This window comes from Numida meleagris, chromosome 8, assembly GCF_002078875.1.
Source record: "Numida meleagris isolate 19003 breed g44 Domestic line chromosome 8, NumMel1.0, whole genome shotgun sequence".
Classification (NCBI taxonomy): Eukaryota; Metazoa; Chordata; class Aves; order Galliformes; family Numididae; genus Numida; species Numida meleagris.
The window spans coordinates 16,099,849-16,123,919 of record NC_034416.1 but is presented as its reverse complement, the minus strand read 5'-3'; the positions used below and the strand labels follow the sequence as shown (position 1 = coordinate 16,123,919).

At 40.3% G+C, this 24,071-nt stretch overlaps 1 protein-coding gene across 1 annotated transcript in view; it reads left to right on the top strand.

Moving 5' to 3' along the window:
• GRIA3 (glutamate ionotropic receptor AMPA type subunit 3) overlaps window positions 1-24,071 on the top strand; it is a 433,486-nt gene that overhangs the window by 182,632 nt on the left and 226,783 nt on the right. Inside the window, exon 3 of the mRNA XM_021405730.1 lies at window positions 5,833-5,917. The gene's annotated coding sequence lies outside the window, so the exon portion shown is untranslated. The remainder of the gene's footprint in view (window positions 1-5,832; window positions 5,918-24,071) is intronic.

Below are 24,071 nucleotides of genomic sequence, written 5' to 3'. Positions count from 1 at the left end.
TAATATAAGCACCGAGTCATGGGAAATTAATTCATTGATAGGAAACATCTGAAAGTCATTGCAGAGAACCTATTATAAACTGCATGGGAGAGATTGCCTCTAACTTCAGAGTTAGCATCTAGAAGTAAATTAGAGGTTCATTTTGCTACCAAAACCTGATTGCTTGTGCGCTTAGTCTTTCTGTAATGTTTATTTGTTCTTTATATATTGACTGCATAAAACTGAGGTAACAAAGATAAAAAATATAGCTAAGATAAATACGCAATATTGAAAATAATTGTGACTTGTGAGAACTGAAATCCATTCCAGTAAAGCTTTGCATCTGATCCTTTCAAGATGGAGAGCCAGCAGAGACAATAACTACGTGTGAAATGGGAAGCAGTAACATAGTCTTTAGAGGCCCACCCTGTAGAGCTGAGCCCAGGGGGAGAGCATCGCTGTGGTTCGTGTTGACTTTGACTGCCTTCTCCTGTGGGCATCATTAAGGCTTGCAAGGAGGTTGGAGGAAGGCAGCACCTCTGGCACTGAGGTGGAGGACAGTCTTATGGGTCTCACCAAAGCTTCTGCCCAAACTGCCATTGTTTTTCCCTACTCATTTGAAAATGAGGAGAGAGAAAAAAGCATTTCATCCATCACTTCACTGGACACTACTCAAAGAGTATGAGAAAAGAAGGATTAATTGGGGACTTCTTGAAATTAGATCGTAGGGACTTGAAAGCAGGAAGGTGGGGGGAGAGAGGGGTATCAGAAATGAAATCACCTGTGCTCTTTGTAGAACCCAGGCTGTTCCTGCTGCCTTATCAAACTGTAAGTCAGACATGGTTGGAAACTTTTTAGAGTTTTAATTATTTCAGTCTATAGCTCTGATTTTACTCACTGCAAAGACTTTTAAAATGTTTTTTGTCATTTTTAATTCTCCAGTTTAAATTTTGTTTGGATTATAGAATCATAGAAAGGCTTGGGTTGGAAGGGACCTCGAAGATCATCTAATTCCAACTCCCTGCCACAAGCAAGGTTGTCAGGTGCTAGATCAAACGCCAGATCAGGCTGCCAGAGCCCCATCCAACCTGGTCTTGAACACTTCCAGGGATGGGACATCCACAGCCATTCTGGGCAGCCTGTTCCAGCACCTCACCACCCTCTCCATGAAAAACTTCCCTCTGACATCTAATCTAAATCTCCCTTTAAAACCATTTCACCTTGTCCTATCACTATCTGACCATGTAAACGTTGATTTCCCTCCTGTTTATAATCTCCCTTTAAATACTGGAAGCCCGTAATGAGGTCTCCTCGCAGCCTGCTCTTTTCCAGACTGAACAAGTCCAGCTCCCTTAGCCTGTTCTCCAGCCCCCTGAGCATCCTGGTGGCCCTCTTCTGGACTCTCTCCAAAAACTCCACATCTTTTCTGAGTTGGGGGCCCCAGACCATTGGCCTTCCAGGCTGTGAGTGCACACTGATGGCTCATGTTAAGTTTTCATCTACCAGGACCCCCAAGTCTTTCTCTGCAGGACTGGTCTCAATGCAGTCTTCTCCCAGTCTGTACACATATCTGGGATTGCCCCAGCCCAAGTGCAACACCTTGCACCTGTCCTTGTTGAACCTCATTAGGTTTACACGATCCCACCTTTCGAGTTTGTCAAGGTCCCTTTGGATGGCATCCCTTCTGTCGTATCAGCTGCACCACTCAGCTTGGTGTCATCTGCAAACTTGCTGAGGGTGCATTCAATCCCATCATCTATGGCATTGATAAAGATGCCAAAGAGTTCCAGTCCCAAGATCAATACTTAGAATATATTTAGAAAAGTGTTCTTCTGCAGATTGAAAAATGAGTGTTCTTCAAACAAACTTTATACAAAGTTGTCAGAAACCCACGCTACTGGTTAAATTGTCAGGTAACTTTTATTTCCTATGAGGAGGAAGTCATATATAGATAGTATTTGTAAGATGATTCATGTATTTCTTGCTCATCTCCCAACTGCTTCCCTCCTACAGAAGATACAAGACACAGTATCTCCTACAGAAATCTGTGCAAGTTAGTCTCACGCATTTTTTTCTTGCAGACAGATACATGAATAATCCAGATGTATACAGATTAAAATAGTTTGATAAAGAATAAAGTCATAGTATATTATTTGATCCAGTAAATCTTTTACATTCCTCCTCAGCTAGACCAAAGAATTTTAACAATATCCTTAAGATTACTTTATTCTTGTGTTCAAAAGTGGATGGTGTAATGTCTCTTTTTGAGGATTAGTATATGTCAGTTTCTTAAGTGTAAGCAGAATATCTTCCTCTTTCAATGGTATGTAAGCATTTTAGAAATATCAGGGAGCTGGATTGACTTACAATAACTAGAAATTTAGTTCATATCACTTGCTTTTTGACAGTGTACTGGTGCAATGTCTGTTGTGCAAATACAGCATGCTTGAGCACAAAGGGTCCAGTTCCGCCTGCTGCTCCAGTCGGACAATCCCGTTAAGTTAAATGGAAATTCTCATGCAGGATTAAGACTTTGCTGCAGTATATAGGAAAATATTTTATCATGTGAAGAAGTTAATTTGAACAGACTGCATTTTGTTATGTGTGGGAAAGAAGGGAGAATTAGGAAAAGAGATCACGGTTCTTTTTATCATAGAAATGCAGGTTTGCATTGTGTATGCCATTTAATAGCATGACCACCAGTATATGAACAATGGCAATTTTTTAAAACAAGCTCCAAAATAATATTTTAATATTCATTAATAGAATGCAGTGACACTGAGCTGCATTTATCCTATAAATTGGCCTGCGCTGACACTGAAAATCATCTAATATAATGACAAAAAGCTCTTCCAAAAGATAAAGTGATTCAGCTGACAAACTGGCAATTACTCCCACAGACTTTTCAAGTCTGTCTTTAAATAAAACATTTGTTAAAACATTTGCTATGCACCTTGTGTCACTGGCACCAGAATAAATGCTGCGTTATATTCTATCAGTTACTTTCAATTAGAGATGTTTCAAAGAATGTTGATGTCGTTGGAAGAGCACATTTTAGGTTTCTGGAACTGTGAAATTTCACTTGGCGTAACAGCTAGCAAAGGCTAATGAAATGGGTGTGTTAATTTAATGACAACAGATTTTTATTCATTCATAAGAAATTTACGAGGGCTGCTCCAAAAGTTATGCCTCCTATTTTGTTCTGTTGGCCCACAGTGTCAGAGCTGGATGTTGGTGGTAAGGCAGTAGAGGCTGAACTTTCTTGCCAGCATTCTGTTGTATTCTGCTGCCACGAGGCAAATAGCAGCAGTAGGGCAATCTGATAGAATGCTGTCAGACATGGAAGTACACATGGAACAAAGGAGGGGGATCTAATTCCTCCATGCAGAAAAAATGGCACCCATTGGCATTCATCAACACTTGCTGAGTGCTTATGGAGACAGAACAGCGGGTGCGAGCACAGTGAGGCGGTGGGTGGTGTGTTCCAGCAGCGGTGACAGCGAGAGCGGTCACCTCTGCTGGCAGAGCAGCATGTTCATCTCTGCCAAAAATGTATAGCTCATGGTGGTGACTATGAAGAAAAGCAGTGTTTATTACTTCCTAATCACAACTGATCATGACCACTACTACAGAGTCAAAAAAGGACGGATTGGATTGCCTTTGCTTGTCCTCCTCCCAGTTGGTTTGTGCCCTGCGCACAGGAAAGGTATTTACGGCAAATGAGTCATAGATGTAGAGCTTTGTAATGCTTTGGTTGCTGTTTTCAGCACACAGGCTTCGGGATGACAAGGCATGATGGCCAATGAATAGTACCAGAAAAGATTAATCTGGTTAGTTTAGCATAATTTACTAGTCATCTTGCAAACCAATAATCTGTCCCTGCATTAAGTGTTTTGTCACTGTAGAAAAAAAGAGATCACATTTTTAAAGCTGAAACGGGGTTTGCTGGGAGAATTCTACTTAGCTAAAATATTGTGGTTAGAAATAAGATTTGCACAAGGCTGCTTTTACATTCAGGAATCAGTCTCTGAAGCAGAGAATATCTAAAAGATTATCTTTTTCTTCCCCCTCGCTTGAAGCTTTGTTTCTGGTTCACCTCAGCTGCAAAAGGAAGAGTGAGCTGAAAACCAGATTTGTCCATGGTGAGGTGGGATGAGGATGCAATGTGAGCATACACCCCTGCCAAAAAACAGTCACCGAACACAAGGGTAGTGCCTTCCAGCTGCAACTTTCAGACATCATCAGGAAAGTCCCTTTTTGGGATTGCTGGATTACTGCCTCACAAGGAGCTGGCACATTCAAGACAAAGAGCAAACTGCAGCAGAGCCCAGCACATGGAACTGCTGAGAGAAGCAGAAGTTGAGTATAACAAGGGAGACTGTGCCAAAGTCTTCCGGCTCAGGAAAGAGATTTCTCATTTTTAGAAGTCCAGCATAAACTCAGGAATGAGTGTTTTTTAGAATTGTGGCAGCCTACAAAATAGCTGAATGATTAAAGAAACAAAACTAGGATTGCTGTGAAGTAATTATCTCTGAAATTTTCTGGATATTTTAATTGAATGTACCAGTACTTGGCAAAAATGAGATAAGATGGTGCCACGAGAGACTGTGTCTATAATTGCAGTGTTTTGCACAAGACTCTTCAATTACCTGTTGAGAACTTTTGAAGTTCAACTTTCTTTGTGGTCATTAATTTATAATCACTCTAGATCACCTACATGTGGTAATTTGGTATTCTTTGAATTTTTAATGCCTCTTCAAGATTGATATTTATAATGTGTTTATAATGTTATATTTGAAAGCCATTAAGCAGTGTAGTAACAAAACAACATAATATTTCTGCTATGGCATTTTCAATAATGGATAGGATTGTTTTTCTGAGGAAGAAGGAAACCTCGGGGTGTCTTGAGAGGCTCTGAGCAACAGGCAGTACCGACAGAAGGGAATTCGGGATAACAGGGCTCCAGAATTTATTTGTAACAAGTTTACTATAAGTTAGTAATTGCTTTGAGATAACATGACTCTCATCCAAAACATGCATAAATATATTGTTCTCAGGACTGGAAATTGATGAGCAAAACTAATTAACTTGTGAGCTGATGTGGAAAAGTAAACCCAAACCTTCAAATTGAGTCTAAGCAAGACCCTGACTGTATACATGAAGATACTGTCCTTTGCCTCCTACTTCCTTTCTTTCCATTTGTTTTCACTGCCGGCTTTAATGTCTGCACAAACATTGTAATGCGTCTGGAGCTTTGTATAAGTAGTAATAATACCTCCAGCTGACATTCGTGGAAATGACAGCTTCTGAAATACAGCCAGTCCTATGATATATAAATCTTCCTTACCAATCTTAGCAAATGCTGCTTCTCCCCTAGATTTGTCTGCTGCTTTTCAAATTCATGGTCTCTGTGGTTTGGCTGCAGCTTCTTTGAAACAGCATGGGATAATCAAAGTTGTTCTCATTGGATTCCATTAAAATCTTTTTAAGAAACCCCGGAGGCCTTTAAAAGGCGATAGACTGCATATCCCCAGTGCTGTTCAGTTTCTCACAGTTCTGGCATGGGTTTCAGATAAGCGACTACGTGATTCTCTCACTGGGTACCAGTGTCAATCCAGATGAAAATCCAGAGAATGCTTGCTTATCAAATGACCACAGAATAAAGAAAACATTGTGCAAGTAATATCGACCCTTTCAACAACATTTTCATAGGCTACTGGTTCTTTACTCACATACTGTACAAACAGACCCCCTAGAACACTGTCTTATCTAAAACAGGATGGCTATAAGGAAAAAGAAAGTTGAACTAGGTAACTTAAATGTGTGATTTTGTGTCTGATTTTCCTTCTACAGGAGTTCAGGATTGTGTGGGGCAGCTGACGGGGGATTCTGAGGCTCTGAAATAGGACAACCAACCGTGAAGGCAACTGACATTCCTGTGAGTACGCTGTTCTCTTGGCGCCAAACAAAATATCCTCTGAGATTTCCAGGCAATCGTTAGATTAAATAGAACAATCGGGCTAAATTAATGTAGTTTATCAGTCAGATGACTCAGAATCTTTTCATGAGACTTAGAGTACACTTGAGTTATGTAGATGGTTTTCATTTCCTAGCAGGAACTGGATCTTCATTTATGGTAAGTCAGCATACTTGCATCTGCTGAGGCTCTTTTTCTATATCCCAAGTGAAATCAAGTTTGTAATTTGCTGGACAGAAGTGCACAGAGAAGTAATTGGTGTTCTGTGTTCATTTACAACTGGGCTGATGTGCTCTAAAATAAAGCAACCATTGGAAATGTCTCCATCTGAAACTATCATTTAGTAGGGGTTTGGAAAATGAGTTTCTTTGTTACTGTGAGAAATGGTTTTTCAGATTGTGCTGTAGTCTGAGCTGTAGGTAACATAAAGATTCTTTCAGTTCAGCAATCTTAATCAGATACCCTCCTTATTTTTAAAAAAAATAATATCTATACCATAGTGATATAAATGGTGTGGTGGTTCTGTGGTTCCTTAGTTTCAGTTTCTTATCTGAAGGTGTGTTTGACTTTTCCCTCCCTTTTTCTTTGGAAAGCCTGATAATTTTAGAGCTGAAAGCAAACCCTGCCAACAAAACAGTTTTAGTTTCAGTATTTCTGGAACCGGAGAGTAAAATACTGAGGAGTGACAATAAAAATACTTGAAGCTTTGGAATATTTGCCCTGAAAGCATGAGTCAAATATGCACAATTGAAAGGCAGTGCTCAAGAAAACAACTGACTACTGTTGTGGCTCTTGGTATACTTGTATTGCCTAAAATACAATGGGATCCATGTTTTTTTGCAATTGTTCTTTGGATATACTGCTTTGATTCTGTGCTTTAATGATGTGCTTTCACATTATACGGAAAGAGCAAAGGAGCAGCTTGTTTATGGGCAAAGGGCTTGTGTTGCAGTGGTTGTAGGGTGCACCAACAGCACACTGGGCAGTCTGGGGACAAGTAAAACCTACAGGCATTTCAAAGAAAGATTCTGACCCCATGGATTAAATATGGAGAGAACACCTAGCCTACAAGTACTGTTCTCGAACAGTATGGGTGATAGCTTATTAAAACTTTTCTAGGAAAATCCCCTTCTGAGAGAAAGGGAGAAGGGCAGAAACACCAGGGGGTAGGCTCTTGAGCTGTATTCTGAACAGCTGGCTATAAAAGATGGGACAACTGTATGTGATTCTTACTGTTCTTAATGGACCAAGCCTCCATAAAATTAAGAGACCTGCAGGCTTTGTAGCGCATCAGGCTTAAATGTTATTTATGTATCCTGAAAGAGTCAGGTAAGAATGCAGTTACTCACAGACATACATGCTAATTGCTATCAATGGTCATGTTCTGAAAATCGTGCATTTTTTATGCATGGCAAGCTGCTAAAATATCCTTACTAGTTATTTCAGCACTGTGGCTCCCTCACTGAAATAGCACTAGCAGAAAGGTCTTCCATTTTAGCATTTCCACCAAGACTTGAAAGCTCTCAGTGAAGAGGGATGTGACAGACGCTGCATTAACATAAAGCCCAGAATACTTATCTGGTTCTGCTTCCCAAGCATGCAGTCACTCAGCTTCCTGTAAAACCATAAGGAGACTGGGATCCGTTATCAGCCCTCTTGGGCAGAACTGCAGTACAGAGTGCTGTGCTTAATATTGCTTATCGCTAATTTTGTGCATGATAACTGAAGCATGAACAATATCCGAGTGGGAAGCAAACTAGATCTATAGCTGCATAGTCAAGCCTATCAAAATATATTGCTGAGCTCTCACAGCCAAACAGTTCTGCAGAATATCAGCTGAAACAGGGCGTTCCAGCTCACTGGGCCTCCACTTAACCATATGCTTGTGCAGCCTCACCTGTAACAGCAAATAGCTGTGTTCAAGGGTTGCGTGCGTTAAAAATTAAGAAGGGATGCTGAAGTGAACCCGCACAATACGGAGGACTGATGGGTTTTGTTGGGTGCTGTGTCTTACTGAGTTGTCAGGCAATGACGATGAAGTAACTCCTGCTGAAATCACCTGTGAGTGAGGACCATATATTACTCTTAGACTTATATATATGCAAAGTCATGCTGCAGAGACTACTCTGAAGAAAACAGGCTCGTCTGTTCATTCTGTAAGAGAAGAAAGAATGGTGATAGCTCACTTGCTTAAGCAGGTAACATTTTCTCCTTTAAACTTATGCTGTGCAGGAGGAATCATGTGCATATTTTAAGAGTGACCCAACTTATATCAGAGGATATAAGATGTCATGACAGTCCATGCATCCTTCATGAGTCCATGTCAGCTGTAGGTTACACCTTACATGGGTGAGGGGTTTGAGGATGGTCTCTGATTTTAACGTAGAAGCTCAAGATCTCCGTGAATTGTGTCCTTTTCTAATGAAGGAAAACACTGAAAATAAAAATGACAAAAGGAAAGTATTAATCTCTTGTGTTATGATAAATTGTCGAATACAAGATTTTTTTGACAGTCATATATAACCACAAACTAACTAGGGGGGTGGATTAATACAAAATGCTACTATTAAATTATTATGAGGAAATAAATGAAGTTTATATTTCCCTGCTCGATTAGAAGCATAAGACCCATTCGCACTAAGACTATATGCAGACCAGGTAATTTAAAAAGTTTAGCTAGATCAAGTTGATCTTAACGTAGTGTTTTTCTCATCTGTAAAGCAAGGGAATCTTCAAAAGGCTTCCAGACTTGTGGACAGATAAGCCCAGCAGCTCTCAAGGGTTTTACAGTTTCAAATAGGAGTTTCTCTTGGGAGGAGGAGGTTGTTCTGGTTTAATCCCAACCAAAAAAAACTTCAAGCAAAGAGAGTATCACCTTGTGTTTACCTCGCTTTCCTTTTTGTCTTGGTCCTGTTGCTACAATTGCATCTGACCAAATGGCCCGAGGCACCCAATGAAAGCATTGGAGGGTGACGTTTCCCAGGAAGGTCAGAACCGGGCTTCTGCTGAAGTGTTAGAAGTTAAAAGGACACAGTTGAGAGGCAAAGCGATGAGGGAAGTTGTTCCTTGGCGTCTGCTGCAGTCAGTGCACTGAAACGTCTGAATGTCTCGCTGTGAGTTAAACATTGCTTTGCTGCTGGTGGATAATCTCTACAAAAGATACCTCCCTGCTGCCCACTGCTTGGGAATCCAGCTGTGGAGAGAGGCAGCGCGGGATTAGCATCAGCTCCCTGGGAACTCTGTGTAATAAAAGTGGGTTTATACCCAAGGGTGATTTGGATAAGCATGAGCTCAGGCTGTTCACACATAACGTTAGATAACACATTTTCTGCCACAAATGTGTTTCTCCATTCTAAAAATCAGCACTCCTATGATGAATTCTGATCCTAATGACATTTTTTCCTGTTTCAATGTGCCCTTCTGATAACACTGAGGGCAATAATAAGCTGGAGCCAAGTGCAAGTCAAATAAATGGGCGATTGCTGGGGGAAAATATCAGGAACTGCTATGAAATAGTGTGCCATTAACAGCACTTTATTTTGACCATAAAAGGCAATAATTATTCTTTCATGAATATTTCAGAAGACCAGGGCAGGTTATTGGGATGGGATGAGATACGAAATTGTTTGATTTAACTGTACCTGCTTCATATTAGAAACCCTGGCAATGCTGTTTTCTTTTTTAAAGTGCAATTTGCCATTTGGGCCCAAATAATTTATTTGAGAAGTATGTTTATACTCTTTTGATAAGCTATTACTTCATCTTCCTAATAAGCATATGTGTAGGCCAGCACACATACATGAAAATAAGCACGGAGTGTAACTTTCAGTGCAATAAAGCATCTGAAGTAAGCTTGTAAGAGAGCTCTGTAGGCCGTGGCACCAATTTCATGCTTTATGGAAATCTTGCGTTGCTTAGGCCATCTTGATAACCAGAATAAAATGATGAATTTGTTCACATTAATTAAACATATTACCTAAATGATGCATTATGAATGCTCTTATATCTTTGCTGTTTTTAATTTCCATGTTATAAAAAGGTTTGCAGAGCAAGAGATGTGCTGTGAAGGGGAAAGAATTAGAAAATTCTTTGAAGATTTTAAATAAAACATTCTGTATGGTTCCTTTTTACTTGGAGCAAAATTGCAATGCACTTCAGAGAAAGCAAAACGTCCATCAAAATAACAAAAACAATGTTACTGATGACCCCTAAAGAATTCCAAGCATGTGGGTTAATCTGTTCTTTTTGCAATACACATCTCTGAACTTCAACACAAAGTAATTAATTGCAGGTTCCAGTGTGGAAATGCACCAAATATTGTCTTTGGATTTGTGCTTTTTCATATCATACTAATTAGTTCTTTTTAAACTGTGACTCTGTAAATATGTAGGGAGGTGGTAGAACAAAGCTGACATTTAGAGGATCTGGCCTCAACCTCACTGATAGTCTGGTGGAGTTGTATTACCATACAAAAACAACACTTGACAAGTTGCTTAGCTGTAAGGATAAGTAAGCTGTAGCAAAATCCTTGTGTGTTTTCATCTTTGTGTAGTTTGTGGCTGTGCTGGTAGGCACGGCTCTGCTGCAGGAGGACCTCACTCACGCCAGGACTAAGCCTGGTCACTGCAGTGACCCCAGCCCTTCTGGTGTTTGCTTGCTCTCCTGTTGTGCATCAGTGTTTCTGGGGCTCAGCCCAGTCCCTCCAGGATTAAATCTGCAGCACTGCCGGTTTGGAGGTTGGACAGCCCTGTCCCCTGCCTTCTCAGATCCCACCTACGCAAGCACGTGGAAAGCTCTCCAGTGAGATTGTCACTGAAAAGATGAGGAAGTTAAAATTTGAAGTGGAGAGGTTTCTATATAAAGGAAGGAAAGAGAAGAATGAAGGGAAAAAAAAAAGGAATAGAATGCTGGAAAATAGGAAATGTAAAATAGGAAATGTGATTTTTCACTGTTTTAATTAAAAGTTTTGGGATAATGCACACCTGTAGTTGGTGGCAACATTTTTAAGAAAATCTTGGAATCATTAAAGTTGGAGAAGACCTCATTTAGTCCAACCATCAACCCATCACCACCATGCCCACTAAACCAGGTCCTCAATGCCACGTCTCCACATTTCTTGAACACATCCAGGGATGATGACTCTCCCATGAAATAAACAGTTGGAGGTGATGCTTTCATGTTTAAACGTTCTTTTTAACATTACCTCCCTGAACAGCCAATGGTAATTTTTCTGTGAGACTCACATTTACTGTTTATTCATGTTTTCTAATTTGTTTTTTAAGTTCATACAAAAAAAACAAAAAAACAAAAAACAAAAAACAAAAAAAAAACCCTGTAAATTCCAATAGAAAAAGTACTACATTATTTCATGTGTAATTTCTCTTCTGAGTACCTCCTCTAACTGAATGCTGAAGGATGTTTGTTAAAAACTGTGGAATCGTATTATGAGACAATACTCAGCAAAACAGTAGAATTTGTTTTCCTGTACTGTGTCTCCATAGGCAGTGTTTTTATTTCTCAGACAATTTCCTGAAGATGCTGAGATTTGCTTCATACCTGGAGCTAAGGATGTTTCCTAGAAAGGACAGGACTTTTGCAGAACTGTGGTTGAAAAGGTTTTATCTGTAAAGGATGTGAAAATTGGACCATGCTAGATCTGATGGTACAGCTAGAACTGCATATGCTGGGCAGATACAGGACATAGTTAAGCATTCTACCACTACTAAAATAATAATATGAAAAAAAAAACCTGAAAGAGCAATCCATAACTGATATGAGCTCTATGATGGCATTATATGTATACAGCTGGATATTAGGTTTATTGTTGAAGTATAAAGGTTACTTTAATTTTATGAGAGGTCTATACCTGCTAGATATATAGACAACACAGAGAAATGCCTTATAAAATAGGTTTTGTTGTGGCCTGAAGAAGCAGCTTATCACAGGTAAGAAGAATATTGCATTGATCTCTGCTGTAGATAATGAGACTGCCTGGGAGTAGCAGTCTTGTCACATAAAACAAATCACCGATGATGAGTCAAACATGCTGGAGAGTTTCATGTTTATTTTGAACTGAACTGTCACAGAAGGACAGAACCCTGTGTGAGCTGGTACAGGGGCAAGGGGAGAATCTGCAGTGAGGAGAGGAGGGGCTCTGCAAACAGGAGGGGAAGCACCTGCTGCATTGGTAACCAGATGGCCAGAGGTGCTCCTCAGAGCTCAGCAGGATGGCAGAGGAGGTGTCCTGCTGCCCCCCATCCTGCTGTGGGGCTAGCACTGTGATGGGATGCTGTGCAGCGCCCTGCTGAGCCCGGCAGTGGGGTGAGCAGCTAGCACTTCTCTGCCTCCCCGGAAAAGGATGCTTGTTGCTAGGAGTGCTGTTGAAACAGTAGCTAGGCACCAAGTGAGTACACACATCTTATTGTGTTAGGTGAAAGGCTATTCCCAAAAATAAAGTATGTTGGCACACTGTGAAATGGCAATGCTTAAAAGATGAGCAGGGTTTTTGTTCAAGAGCGTATCATCAGGTATAATAAGTCCATGCACGTGGCATGCCCAAGTGGCTGCTTGGTTATTCAGGAGGAAGGTGGGTGATATGGATGTACCAATGCTGGAGGAAGTGCATCCCAGCTGGATGCAGCTGGGGCACCCAAGCTTGTCCTTTGCCTGGGAGTGGGCAGTGCAAATTGCTAGAAATGAGTGATTTTTCTTGTGATTAAACACCACCTTTCCCGTAATGTAACATAGCCTGAAAACTTGTTCCTTGCTTGTTCTTTCTCTGTTTTTCTTCTCGTTAAGCTGTTCCTCCCCCAGCTCTCTCCTGCATGTAATTATGGTACAAGGCTTATCCTGCATGTGCATCTTGGCTCACTGCGTAGTACTCTTTCTCTCAGCAACTTTGTCTTTGGTACAAACAGATAAAAGGTGTATATCTTATCTTAGTCAACAGCAAAAAGTAACATTTGGTTTTTATTTTCCTTTAAATCTTTACCTCCTGTGTTCCCCACCCTGCCTTTGCCATGCTTTCATCATCCACTGTATGTTTAGACTGATTATGGTTACTATTACACAGATGGGAAATGATAACAAAGTGAATGGACAAGTTGTGGTGCTTATTTATATAAACTCGTTTCACTAAATTCTGTCAATGCATTCTAAGCTTCAGGGAGAGCATCTCTACTCCTGTTGTGTGTGTAGAGCTTGTTTGCAACAGCAATGTCAGCCCATGCTGCAGGTGTGCTCTGCTCCCAGGCCCTGCTGTAACAAACAGTGCTGGTGGAAGAGTGAACCAAAAGAGCCTTGACTTGCTAAGTTCCTACGCTTCTTGTTTGGCATTTGAAGATGTTGGGCAATAGACAACTTCGGTCTGACCGAACATGGCCAGTTCTGAGTGAGAATTCAGCCATGGCACTATATGGTTTTACATCACCAATTTGTGCTTGGGAATTAAAACTAGAGGTGTGGAAGATGAGCTTTGTCAGCATGTCAGCCTGGCTGACACCTTTCCCCTTGCAGTGAATACTGATGGCCTTCTCCACAGCAGACAATTCTTCTATCATTTCATTAAAATACTTTTGAAAGGAAAGCTTCTTTGATTCTAATTTTTAAAGGAATTTCTTGAGTGGATCAGACTAGAAATATGTTCTGCTTTAGAAACAACAGCAACCAAAAAATTGTAAAAGCAAATATTTTGTTTAATATTAATGCTTTTCACAATACAAAGTGAGTCTTGGAAATAAACTCCTTCCGTGCTGAAGGTGCTGTCTGTAATGGCAACTTTCAGGAGGTTTGGACAACACTGATCAGGAATTATTATTATAATAATTATTATTATTATCAGGCCTTGTTATGCATGCCTTGCATGTATTTTCAAAATTTTTTCAAATTGTATTTTCAAGTTTATTTTCAAACTTATATTTTCACACCCAGTTACCCTGAATGTGGTATGTTTGATGCCAGTGGATAATACCACCAGTAATGCTTGCCCAGTGGTTTGAATGCTAGGCCTGAGTTGTTACACCTGCAGCCTTTGAACAGATCTCTTCAAATCAGTATTTGCAGTTCACTGAAAATTCGAACACTTTTGAAATGCTTGAACTGGGAACTGCTGTGTTTTTCCATGTTTTCATAACTGAAGCAGAGTAGCCAGTGGGTCTGACGCCCACGCTGTCCCCATTTTACATCTGGGCCTGGTGCTGCAGGAGCACCATCTCTGGCCTGCAGGGCCTGCGGCAGCCGGCAGTGTGGGAGCTGGTCCCTGGGGCTGGGGCTGTGACTGAGGCACAGTGTGTGCACAGGGCAGGCCCAGCAGTGCTCCTGGGAAGGCCAGTTGTGCCAAAAGGTATCAGTGAGCTGCCAGAACGCTGGTGGGCTTTGGATGGCTGTTCCCTTGCTTTGGTAGAAGCTTGCTAAAACTGAGCTACTTCTACAAAGCATCTGTTCTCAGTGAACTCAGAGACAAATTTTCCTTGTCTCTCTGAAATTTTGGGTGCTGTCTCTCTGAAGCTTTGTGCGTTTCTGGTACATGAAAAGGAAGAATGTCCCAAATGGTGTTTGTGACAATTGCTTTTAGACACGTTGTTCTTCTCATTGCATGAACTCAGGTATTTAAAGGCATGTTTCATGTTTGGAGCAGAGAGCCTTTATACATTCTATGAAATACATCCTTTAATCGTCCTTTTCTGTGGGTCCCTTTTCTAAATGAGGGGTCAGAGCTTGGGACTTCAGCACTTAATATGACTTAATAAAAGCCATCTGATTGCTTATTGGCTTCCTTGTCAGAGAGGTGATGAAGGTAGCTTGTCCCGCATTATTCACTCTAATCTGACACCTCATATATTGTCTGTTATCAGAACACAAAGGAAAAGAAAATCCTTTATAGATGCCTCTTTGGGAGCCTTCAGAAATAAGATTTCAACAATGCTGAGTTTTTTATGACAACATAATTAAAGCTTCCACCAGATTGTAAAAACTCAATTTGTTGAAAACTGTAAGCTGATTTAGGGTCAAATCCCAGAGTTCTTATTCATGCTTTCTGCTGATTTCCCACTGATCTCACTGACATAACTCAAATTCCCTCTTTGTTTTCTAGCACAGTGTCCCTATGCTTTTTTTTACTTGTTCTTCCAAGAAGTGATCTACCTTCTCACAAGCTGTATTTCAGAGACATACGTTGAAAAGATGTTACTATTGCAGTTAACAGAGCAAAATAGGATATTCTGTGCCTGTGATGCTGACTTTAACATCCACTTGATGTTATAAAGATATGAAGGTTAGCTCGAACCCTGATAATCTCTTGTAATGTACCCTTGTGTCAACAAAGCCACAGGTGCGACTGGGGAGATAAGATGATAATTTTGAGTCTATTATGTGTTCTCCCTTCTTCTTCTCACAGTAATGCTTTTAAAAGTTCAAATCTCTAGTAAATAGAATGGTGAATGTGTTTTCTTTCCATTTTCCTTTATAAAATGATATCTTGGGGTTATTTTTCAGCTAATACTGATAAAATTGGTGGAATATACAAGTACAAAGATGTGTTTTTCAGCTGCTGGTTTGATCTAACCCCAGGCTTGCATCTGAGAGCCAGGCTGCGTTCAGTGTGATCTGGAGGACTACCTGCAGAGCCCCACCATTGCAATAATTCTACAGGGATCATTTCAGTGAGCTGAACTGCTCTTTTGTGGAGGATTATTAGTGTGTACACCAGATGCAGAAACCGGTTCTTATTCTGCAATCTTGTTTCTAGGTCAAAAAACACTGGTAGACCCCAGCAATGTTCCCTGAATTATATCTCTGAAATACTCAGAAGAGGAAGAAGCATTAAAACTTCATTTTCAAGCATCAGCGGGATCAGATAAGATTCTGAACTGAAACAGAGAGGGCATGATTGATTAGGAACTTGCTGGGATTTCCTAAAAATCATTTTGTTGGCCTCAGTAGTATTTGGGGAGACACGCCTCACAGGCTTACTGTTATATTATCGTGACCCTTTGAGACACCACCTGTCCCCAAGAGTCCCTTTGTGCTAGGTGCTGAACAAACATGGATTCAGCAGCGTTTCCACATGGCACAGCTTATAATCCTCAGAATAAAAGATAACCAAGGGGTAGAAGAAAGGAAATGTTGCCCTTTCCACTAAGGAAGAGAGTTGGAGGACAAAACTGCAAGTGAGTTAAGATCTTACAGTTAATCAGCAGAGCACCAAGAAGTGACCATGGTTTTTTAAATTTATTTATAGTGCAGAGCCCATGGTGTACAGCAGTCTTCCTGCTGGAAACCGCTAGAGAAGTCTTGGGAGTGTCAGAGCTCATCATGCAGTGCTGTTCCAGCCCTTCATTGACAGTATCACATGGGAGAGTTTCCAGACTGACAGATGTAGAACAAGAGACTCTGACATACAGACGGCTTCACTGCAAATTTCTGTGCTGCACATTCAGGGAGATTTTCTGAGCTCGTTCTATCTTCTCAGAGCTCCTGCATGGATTCTGCTGTGCTTTGCTGGCAATTCTCTGCAAAGAGAAAGGTGGCTCACCTGTCTTAACATCCCATTTTTTGTGTCCCATGTAATTTGAGCTCACAGATGATTTTTTGCAGCAGACCAGGAGACCATGAGCACTTTCTTCTAGAAGAGGCTGCAAAGCCGTATTTCTGTATGCAAGATAATTTCTTAACACAAACTGTATTTTCATTGCCTGGAAGTTCACAGCTTTCCAGATCTTGATACTGTAGGGAACAGAGCATTGAGATGACAAATAGCTTGTAAGCTTTTAACAAGACAAGTAATATTTTATTTCAGAATAGCTGTAGTATCTACTCAGAATGTACCTTTCCAGTAAATCACTCATCCCTCATTTGAAACAGAACTGGATTCAGCACTCCTTTTCTAGGGGATTTTCAGATCTAGATGCTGCAGCTTATTTAAAATATTGAATTTGATCCTGTAAGATCTGAATCCCCTCAAAAACCAGTGAGAAGTCATTGTAAACAGGCCCTGTCTGGCATGTCCTGTGACACAGCAATGCTCTCAAACTGCTTTCTGCACTTTCCAACATGATGTGCTTTTCGGTTTTCCCATTCCCTCTCTGGCATTCCTGCTTCTCTGGGTTCTCTTTTCGTGAAATATCATTATAAAGGGTGTAAATAGTTTTTTGTGTGTGTGTTTAAAAAGAAGTAAAAATGCAGGAAGAACGCAACAGCACTAGCATGAAGCTGTCAGGCTTTGCTCTACCTCACTCTCTTTGCATGCTCCTGTCTGCTCTCATGGGACCCCATTCTGTGCCAATTCCCAGAAGTAAATAAATCAGTGTAATGCCAAATGGCAGGGCATGTGCTGCCCATGCTCAGCTGTAGGCAAGATGAATCTACGGTTGCCAGGATGTTTTTCTGCAGAGGCAGCATGCAGGTTACAGGCACATTTCCCCACTTACTCCTGGAGATCCATTCTGTTTGGGAGCTGTCAAGTAAAATTTCGAATCTAAGTTTTCTAATTCATTATTTTTTAAGCCTAATGTTTTAGGTTTTTTTTGTTTTGTTCTGTTTGAAGCAGAATGTATTGATAAAGGGAAAAAGAAAGCAAGCTCAAGACCGTTCTCAAGATTTTTTGTTTCTTTTTGTTTGTTTTTTTTTTCTGTTGGAAGTGTGGGGGCAGGGAGGAATTCTCCAGCTTCATCTAAGCAACACAAGGTCACTTAGATTGACATAAACATGCATTCTCTCTTGCCACCGTGGGAGATGTAATCTGTTCGTTTTAATGGCCAGTGAGCAAGGGCCGCCTCAGTATTCTGTTACTGCTGTTCTGCTCCAGTGCATGCCCTGAGGCATGGGTCACACTTGCATGTGGTGACAAAAATCTAATGTTTTAGATAGGACTAACTGATAAAAGCTTTAATAACAAAACTCAGTGAAAAAAATAAGTGTGCTTGAAGGAGAATAGTCACCCATCTCTCTCTCAGATGAAGATGGCATTGTAAATTACAGAACTGGGCTACAGCAATTTTGATGTAATTCCCAACGCTGTTGGAAGCTTCGCACATGATTTTTGGGCCTCTGGCTTCACATGCCCTGTGTCTCTGCTCCTGCTTTGAAATGGGATAATGATATTGCCTTCCTCTACCCTTTGACCACTGCAATTATGGGGTTGGAGGCCGGTAGCACGTTGCGTTTCTACAGCACCCAACAGATGCTTGATGCTGCATAAAATATCAAGCTACTTTATAGCAATAGCTTACAGAGTAAATGAGGGAGCAAACCATCAAATGTTTTCCGAATAACACAGAGAAAATATGCGAAATTAATTTGAACTGCTTAAAAATAGTCTGACTTTTAAAATTCATTTCTAATGATAAATGAGGTTTTTACAGAATGTCAGTTTTGTGAAGCAACCGCATAAGATTTTTAGAAATCTGTTTATGGTGATATGTTGTATTCTAATCCATGTCATAACCTCATGAAACACATCATCCAAATTTGCTCTATTAACTGAGTTTTTCTTTTCCAATTAAATTGCAATCTTTTTCTTTAAGAAAACACTTTACATCATGTTGTCATGACAACAGAATTTGCTCTTAGTTTGAAATGCTGACATTTCCCCCAGTAATGCACCCTCTGCTCACTCCTCCCTTCTTGGTCAGTTCTGATGGTCTCTGCAGGTGAGTGTAAATCTACAGCAGAGCTGGGGCCAGAGGAGGCTGACTGCTGTATTTTTCTTTTTCTGTTTGTGAGTCTGTGTAAGTGCGTAATCGTTTCCAAGCTTAGGGGTACTATTGTATCAACATCCATAACATAATTCAAGAGAAGAAGGAATACAAGGACGTTTTCTATATCACCAAAAGACATCTAAACTCTCAACCAAATATTTTTGCTGGAACTCACCTTCAAGCAATCTTGGGTCCCTTCCAAATGATGCTAGGAAAAAGAAGAGGGGGAAAAAGAAAAAAAGAAGGAAAAACAGCCTATGATGAACTTGAAAGTATAGGATTCCTAGAATGAGCTGTAAAGACAAGGAAATTCTATTTTGTCTCATTATCCTCTGGAGATGATCATGAAATTGAATACATGAATATGAGTTCTACAGTCCTCAGGGCGTTCAGATGCGATTCACATATTTTCTCCTCCCCATAGAGAACAGGTGATGTTGAGTTCTAATTGTAACAACTCCTAGAGATTTGTTCTATGTTCAGAGTAAATGGAGGCCTTAGTAAGTGAAACATGGAGTTGTCATCAACAGCAACATTTATTATAATGCCTATTTCATGCAGCTTCACTGGTTGTCACGAAAGTGTAAGACCTGAATTCGGCCTGTTGGTGCAAGACTACAGACGTTACTTCCCTCTACTAGTGTTAACGATCATGCCAACTTGTCTCTATCTTCCTTTAATCTCTTGTGTGCTAAATGTATGTACCTTATTAACAGAGTACTCTAAAGCTTCTTGAAGCATTTTTTGACACTTACTTATATATTCTTCTGAATGTATGGAAAGATGTTTGTAGATGAAGTGGGTTTCTGATTCAGGATGGACATCAGAAACAGCTGGGAGAGTAGGGGACAAAGTGAAAAAACAGGATATGACTGGTGATGCTTCATATGTATAAGTGCTAATACTGGAATATGCCTCAATTTTAAAATCTCTGAGGATATAGATGAACTCTGTGGACCTGATATAGTTCTGCATGTGAGTTAGAGCAGGTTGTCGCACATCTGCCTCTTGTAGGTCTTTTGTCATCTTCTGAAACATCCGATACCAGCCACTGTTAGGATGCTGGGTGATAACATACTGTGAACGTAGTCTATGTTGGCTATTGTTTTTCTGCAGACTGTTGTAGATAGAAGAGTTCGATGGATGGCATGAGCATAAAGTAATTGTGGGTTAGAGGAGAAGCTGAAGTAGCAAAGTGAAAGAGTAAACAAAGCAGTGATGCAGCCCATGGACAATTTTCCCTGATTCAGCAGCTTGTGAAGTGGTTGATTGGTATTGATCACATCAGTTAAACGAGAATACTGCTCTATATGCGGGACATAGGCAAGGTTAGAACTTCCTTGCAAAACTTTATGGTCCATTCAAGTATTGAGGCATCACTTAAAATCTGTGAGCAGGAAATAGAAAAAAAAATGGTTATTATGAATTACTGATATTATTGCATTTTATCTATTCATTTAGTCCTTCATAAAAAAAATATAACTAGGGAAAATAATTGTAAGTGACAGCTCAGAACAAGACTTCAGCTGCATGAAAAAATATCAGATCTGGAATTTGTGCCCTAGTGCTGAAGGAAATCTTGAACATCTGATGGAAATGAGCACTGGAGCAGTTTCACAGCTAGGGATGCACAAGGTTGGCAACTGTAGATTCAGAATTTTCTTATAATCAAACGCAGCAGGTTCAGCACCTCCTCTGTTGCAGATGAGATATGACCTCTGCGTTTGATTTTTATTAGCTAGTGATTATTCTCTACTTTTCACCAGAGAAAACTTCTGATGAACATTTTATTACACAGGATGTAGGTCTCTGAAAAGTTTTGATCCCAACTAATTGACTTTTTTTTTTTTTAAATAGGAAAAGCTTAATTAAAAAACCCTCAACTAGCTGCAGTTATAAGCCCTTTAACTTTGTTGCATATGTGACTCTTTCTGCCTCTTTGTATAATGCTTTCCACACCAACGCTGTATCAAAATGAAGACTGGGGTGTGTGTGTATGCTTGAAAGTGAAGATAGATTAGCTAAGCTAATGAGCATAGATGAGCTTAATTAAAATTAATAGTGAATTTAGAAATGAGAAAATAATTATGGCATCAAGTAAAACAGCAAGAGGAATAAACTGCAGCAGATTATAAAGCTGCCCTGGGAAGCTGCCAGAAGCCTGCTTGCCTTTGGCTTGTGAAATGAAAGCATCAAGACAACCATGTAGTCCACTACTGATGTCAAGAATAAGAGAGTTTGGTCACTGAAGAACTGATGTTTGTGTCAGTGAGTGAAATCCCATCTTATGCCAGTCCCTTCTGCCTGTATGTTCAGCCATAAGGCAGCACAGTACTAACATGAGGGCTTCTGCTTGCAGTGACTTCAGCTGAGTTTTTTTGGTTAGGTCTGAATCTAATCCTAGATGACCAGTTAGGGTAAGCACTACATAAAACAGTGCATTTTCTCCCTGAACTTCTTTTCACAGCAAAACAGAAGGAAGTCCTAGGAAGTCAGCTTGGGAAAGCATCCCTGGAGTGCTGCACCCTGCTGGAAAGCTTTGGGTTGTTCTGTTTGTGTACTCAGGTTTCTGCTTCAGCTGGGACATTCAGACTTCCCTCATGTTTTCAGCCTTTAGCTGATAATATATCAACAGTATGTCAATAAATAGGACTCTTCTAAAGGCAAGTTTTATCGTCCTTTCTCTCCAATGCTGATCATTAGTCTGGTTATGACAGGTCGCTCCTTTGAAGCATTGCCAGCGACAAGCGTTTAGCTGAGGTGCTTATGTCAAGATTCAAGCTGTTAAAAGTCACTGTCAATCACCGAAAGGTGAGTCTTGCTCCTTCTGCTTATCTCCTTTTATGACTGGTTTCTTCAGAACCATAACTCTATCCCTAAAGTATGTTCCATCACATTTTTCCTAAACACAGAAGTTTGTGTGTGTGGCTGTGGGATGCAGTTTAAAAGCTTCCTCCAAGGTATTTTAAGAGCAGAGTTATTTCAGATTCTCTCTGTTTCAGTTTTTGGTTCAGAGAATCCTCCTTGATAATTTGTAAAAGGAATCCCAATTCTTCAGCAAGCTGAGCCATGATAGGCGGCTGGGCTATACGGAGCCCTTGTCTGCGGCAGCTCGTGTGCAGCGTGGGAATCTCCATTCATGGGAAACCTTTTTTTAATCTTCTCCAAACTCTCAAAAGATTTTTTTCCTCTGCACTGAAGTTCTGTAGCAACGGGACTGTAGCATTTCCTGGATGAAATTCTCTGCCACACATTCCTGATTTGTTCAGCTGGAGGGGATTTATGTGGGCTGGTTCAGTGTTGCTCCTTTCGCAATAGTTAAGAGTAACCTCAATGATTTTTTTTTTCTAGTGGGCCAATTTGTTGTCATGTTCACCTTCTCTGTCAGTCAGCTCATTCATTTTAATTTCTATCTTTTGAAAGAAACCAAGGTCTTGTTCATATGAATTAAGTGAGCCAATGTATCTAACTAATGCCTTATTGGAATACGGTTTGCAGTGGCTCCAGATCTTCTCTCTTTGCAGCTGGTGATGTAGTAGAAGGGAGTGAAAAATGTTGGCCCCTTCCAGAAATCATATTTGTTGAGCTGGAACTGGTGGTGTGATATTGCACTGAAGCTGAAAATTAAGCTACAAAAAAAAAGCATTCCTTCTGAATCGTGCTAGCTGTAGGTATAAGACTGGTCCCAGATCGTTTACTATCACTGCCTCAGATAGCATCTGATGAAAAGATATGCTTCATCAGAGGCATCACAAAAGTCATTAATTTTATGCTATAGTCCTTCTCTCATTTTAGTTTAATACTTAATTTCATTATCCAGTAGTTCGGATGGTCACTTGATTTTCATTAGTGGCTAGATGTAGGTATCTGGCTCCTTTTCAGATTCTTTCAAGGGGTATTTGCAGATAAGATCCTCACGCACAACACCACAAACAGGAGCTTATTTCAGTCCTTTCAATGTTTTATAGCGCTGTAAATTTCCTGATTACAACATTAATTCCCCATTGAAAGATGGGAATGACGATAATCTCCTGCTGGGGCGTTGCATTCTCAATCCAGGTAATGCGAGAGTCACCCTGAAGGTAGAAGACATCACATCTTCATGTGAGTGAGTACTGTGGCCCTCAGTCACTCCCCCCTCATTTAGTGAAGAGCATATCAAAATGGGGAATGTGAAGCACTATTTTCTGTAGCGCTCTGCAGTGGGCAGCCATTGCTCTCCGTGCTAGTAGGAGGCTGCCTGGGCTTCAGCACTGCACTGGGAAAGCACCCGTGGCTTCCACAGCCCATCAGCCAACCCACAAGGGCAAGGCCCCTGCGACGGGGCTTGTGCTTCTGCTGTTATCAAAGGCTTCGGAAAAACAGGTCGAACGCGATGGAGAACATTACTTCTGCGGCAGTGTTTAATAGTATATGAATCAACCTCCAAGCCAAACTCAAGCTCGAAAGTCTTTGAAGTTTCCCCATCATCACTTTTAGTTGAGTTCCTCACTACTTGGAAATAAAAGGTAATGCTAACAGAAAATTGCTGAAATTTAAATTGCTCGTACACCCACAGAAATGCAGTGGGTTTGGGATTTGACTGATGCACAAAGGCAAGGAATTCACAGCACTTTTTCATAAACACTTTGAATGGTGAAGCTAACACATGGCTTGTGATAAGGACTGAATTTAATATTTTGTGACCGAGGCAGGACATGATAGGAAATTTTGCTTTCTGCAAAGAGCTACATATATCTAAGGGAGAGCATAAATAAGGACCTGGAGAGCAGATTAAAAGAACCTTAAGGAAGAAGGCTGGCACCTGAATCATGTCGGGGTTTTACAAAAACTGATCTATTTTCTTGATCACAGCACATCTGTAAAATTTGCTCTGAGCAGAAAAGAAAATGGAAGCCACTGCCAAAAGCACAAAAATATGTTACTAGTCTGGGTTAATGAACAATTTGAAGATGATAATTTTCCTTCCCGTTCGTTTTGCTGCTGATTGATCTTTTTTGTAATTACTAGCAAAATTTTAAAATACCAGAATTACTCTGATTTCAGTTCATTACATGCATTTTTAAAAGCTGAAATACTGTTTGGGTTTTGTGTTTGTGCACGTGCTTTTAAACAAAATTTATTTAACTGAAAAGGGAATTTTGTTTTTCCGTAGATTAAAATATGATGAGATTAGAAATCTTGCATGCATACCCCCCTTTCTTCTTCAAGTCCTATTTGAGCCTTTGTGTAAACATAAATTTTCTTTGAAATAACAGATGTGTGGGATGCATGGTGAGCAAAACAGCAAAATAACATGATTGCTATTTAATCAAAGCATGAGGGTGTGAAGCTGCCTTCCTGTTGTTAGCAAGTACTGCTGTGTGTCTTGGAAAATTGGGGACTGTTGCAACAACTGGTAGAGTTTTTGTGTATCACAT